Raw genomic sequence first — 4,080 nt, forward strand, 5'->3', positions numbered from 1 at the left:
CAGGTCTAGACCGCTCTATAATTTGCAGATAGAGCAGGTCTAGACCGCTCTATAATTTCTAGACCACTCTATAATTTACAGGTAGAGCAGGTCCAGACCACTCTATAATTTACAGATAGAGCAGGTCTAGACCGCTCTACAATTTACAGGTAGAGCAGGTCTAGACCACTCTATAATTTACAGATAGAGCAGGTCTAGTCCCTCTCTCTCCCTCTCTCTCTCTCCGCTAGCCCTTCTCTCTCTCTCCCTCTCTCTCTCTCTAGCCCTCTTCTCTCTCCTCTCCCTCTCTCTCTCTCCTCTCGCCCTCTTCTCCCTCTCCCTTCCTCTCTCTCTCTCTATCCCTCTCGCTCTCTGTCTCTCTCTCTTCTCTCCTCTCTCTCTCTTCATCCCTATCTCCTCTCTCTCTTTTGCGCCCCTCTTCTCTCTCTCCTTTCTCCCTCTTCTCTCTCTCTCCCTCCCTCTCTCTCTTCTCGCCCCTCTTTCTCTCTTCTTCTCTCGCACCTCTTCGCTTCTCCTCTCCTTCCTCTCTCTATCTCCCTCTCGCTCCTCTCTCTCCTCTTTCTCGCCCTTTCTCTCTCCCTCTCTCCCTCTCGCCTAGCCTCTTCCTCTCTCTCTCTCTCGCACCCTCTCTCTCTCTCTAGCCCTCTCTCTCTCTCGCCCCTCTTCTCTCTCTCCTCTCCCTCTCCCTTCTCTCTCTCTCCTCTCTATCTCTCTCCTCTCGCTCCCTCCTCTCTCGCTCCTCTTCTCTCTCTCTATCTCTCTAGCCCTCTCTCTCTCCCTCTTCGTCGCCCCTCTTCTCTCTCTCTCTCTTCCCTCTCTCTCTCTCTCTCTCCCTCTCTCTCCCTCTCTCTTATTTCTCTCTTCTCCAGTGGTTCATTTCACGCTCTGAGGAGACCACACACACACACACACACACACACCCACACACCCACACACACACAAATCACACACAAACACACCACACACACACACACACACACACACACAAGCCATAAGCCGATGAGGTCGCGATGAAGCTCTTTGCAGATCAATTACCCGATCAGAGACTCAAATTAAAAGACAATATTTGAAGATTCCAAACAAAAAACCAACAGTGTGTGCCAAAATTAAAGCAGAACTGGTCTTGTTAAACGCGCACCCACACGCCTGTCAGCTCACGAGGATCAAAGACACAAGATAAAGAGGGGTAATAATGTCTTTCTATTGATCCTGCAAGGGGCAAATAGTCCTGTGTGGTTTTCCCTTGGTGTTACAAGAGTAGAAATGTAGATTTTACGGGGAAAGTCTGTCCAAGGGGAATGTTTTGTAGCACTTGGTCAATCAATTACTTCCTTGCCCGGGTCGATGACCGTGGGGTTGTCACGGGTAACGACCCTTTCCTGCAGGTTAATTACTTATGATGGATCCAGTTCAGGTGTTTTTCTAAGGTAATAAATCGGCTCAAATAAAAGCTATTAAACCCAGTCAGCTTCCAGTTATCTCTCTGTTGCCTATTACAAGCATAGACTAACCCTAATGTTGTCCCCATGGGTCCTCATGTTGTAATCATGTGTCCCCATGTTGTCTTCCTGTTTTCATGCATGTTGTCCCAATGTTGTCTTATGGGTGTTCAGTTGTCATCATGTTGTCCCCATGTGTCTCATGTTGTCCTCATGTTGTTTTTTTTTTCCCCCCCCCCCCCCCTTTCAAGGTCCCCATGTGTCCTCATGGTGTCCTCAGTTTTTGGGGGGTTTGTTTTTCCCCCCCAGTGGTGTCTTTCATGTTGTCTCGGTTGTCCTATGTGTCCCCATGTGTCTTCATGTGTCCTCTGTTGTCCCCAGGTGGTTCTCTGTGTCCTCATGTTGTCTCATGTTGTCCTCATTTGTCCCAATGTTGTCTTCATGTTGCTCATTCATGTGGTCCCCATGTTGTCCTCATGTTGTCCCTGCATGTTGTCCGCATGTTGCCTCAGGTTGCCAAGTGTCCCCATGTGGTACTCATGTTGCCTCTGGGGTCCCCCCCCATGTTGTTCTTCATTTGTTGTCCCCATGTTGTCACAATGTGTCACCCATGTTGTATCATTGTTGTCCTCATGTTGTCCTCAGGTTGTCCCAGGGGTCTTCATGTTGTCCTTAATGTTGTCTTAATGTTTGTCCCCATGTTGTCCTGGTGTCTTTCTGTTTTCTCGCTGTTGCCCCATGTTGCCCTCTGGTCGTATGTGCACTCCTGTTGCCCTCATGTGGTCTTCATGTTGCCCCCATGGTGTCTTCATGCTGAAATATGGTCCTCATGGCTGTCTCCATGATGTCGCTGTTGTCATCATGCGTCTCATAGGTTCTTGATGGGGTATTCATGTTGATTCATGTTGTATTCATGTTGTCATCATGTTGTCTTCATGTGGTCTTCATGTTGTCTCATGTACGGTAATCATGTTGCCACCATGTGTCCTCATGTCGTCTTAATGTGGTCTCTGGTGGTCTTCATGTTGTCTTCATGTTTCCTATGCTTGCCGTCTTGTTGTCTAAATGTTGTCCTCATGTTGTCTTCATGTTTTCTTTCAGTTGTCCTCATGTTTGCCTATGATTTGCCTAATGTTGTCCTCATGTGTCCTAATGTGCCCTCATTGTTGTCCTTCATGGTTGTCGCTGTTGTCTTCATGTTGTTCCCCATGTTTCTTCAGTTGTCACATGTTGCCCATGTTGTCCCCATGTTGCCCTCATTGTTCGTCTTCATGTTGTCTAATATACTGTATTTGTAATAAAAAAAACAAAGCACTGCACAACTAATTTGAACGTGGTTATTGCATAACGCAACCTTCAATAAGCAGTCAAACTATTTAGGACCCAAACCAGTACCAGTCCACCCACCATACTTTGGTCCGCAGGGGACTTGAACCCAGCAACACTCCGGTTCCCAAACCCCGATACCACAAGTCTGCGTTCTTGTCGTGTCCAGTCCGAGGGTCGTGGATACCCAACAAGCACTATCAGGGATTTACGGATTGATGAAGCTGAGCCGTAAAAAAAAAAAAAAAAAAAAAACCAAAGCTCTGCCCCCGGACCTGCCAAGTCATCGTCCGGACACCGGACATCACCTTCGGCCACGACATCGCCGAGCTCTGGGGCATCATTCAGGAAGTTCACCGGATGGTTGAGACCACTTGACCTTGTATCGAGTCTGAGACGTCAGGGGTGGATGCATAGCAATGTAACAGGCGAAAGCAGAGGTTTGAGTCTGTACCCCGCGTCCTAACGTTAGTAGAGCGCAAGAGGACAAATACTTCAAAGACACTCCGAAAATGTGCCCAAAGAGTTGGGTTCTGTTCACATTCACATTTTATTATAGTACAATTCATAACAAGAGTTATCGGGAACCCTTTACAGATAGAGCAGGTCCGACCCCACTCCAGAATTACAGATAGAGCAGGTATAGACCACTCTATAATTACAGGTAGAGCAGGTATAGACCACTCTATTAATCTACAGATAGAGCAGGTCTAGACCGCTCTAGAATTTACAGATAGAGCAGTCTAGACCGCCTATAATTTAACAGGTAGATGCAGGTCTGACCACACTCCAGAATGTGACAGATAGAGCAGGTCTAGGACCGTCTATAATTTACAGGTAGAGCAGGTCTTAGACCGGCCTATAAGACAGATTAGAGCAGGTCTAGAACGGCTCTATAATGTGCAGATAGACAGGTCTATGACCGCTCTATAATTTCTAGAAACTACTATAATTTCAGGTAGGCAGGTCCAGACCCACTCTATAATTACAGATAGAGCAGGTCTAGACTACAGCTGTAACCATTGTTACAGTAGAAGCAGTCTAGACCACATACTAACTTTACAGATAGGACGCAGGTCTCGACATCTCTAAATTTACAGCATAGGCAGGTCTAGACCACATCCAGAATGCTACAACAGGACCATTTTACCACACGGTCTAGTAGTTTCCTACCAAGAGCAAGCAACAGGCCCACAGTGGACGAAGACAAATACTTCTTTAGGAAGAAACCTGGGCACGACCAAGAACCCAGCCCCAGGCCTAGACCCAGGCCAGGCCCAGGACCAGGTCTTGGTAGGCCGGTTGTCTGACATCT

At 47.4% G+C, this 4,080-nt stretch overlaps 1 protein-coding gene across 1 annotated transcript in view; it reads left to right on the forward strand.

Annotated features, from left to right (window-relative positions):
• The window catches only part of large2 (LARGE xylosyl- and glucuronyltransferase 2), a gene marked incomplete at its 5' end in the record, with an annotated part of 45,047 nt that overhangs the window by 947 nt on the left and 40,020 nt on the right, over positions 1–4,080 (forward strand). The window lies entirely within an intron of this gene.

The sequence above is a fragment of the Etheostoma spectabile genome, unplaced genomic scaffold (genome assembly GCF_008692095.1).
Source record: "Etheostoma spectabile isolate EspeVRDwgs_2016 unplaced genomic scaffold, UIUC_Espe_1.0 scaffold473, whole genome shotgun sequence".
Classification (NCBI taxonomy): Eukaryota; Metazoa; Chordata; class Actinopteri; order Perciformes; family Percidae; genus Etheostoma; species Etheostoma spectabile.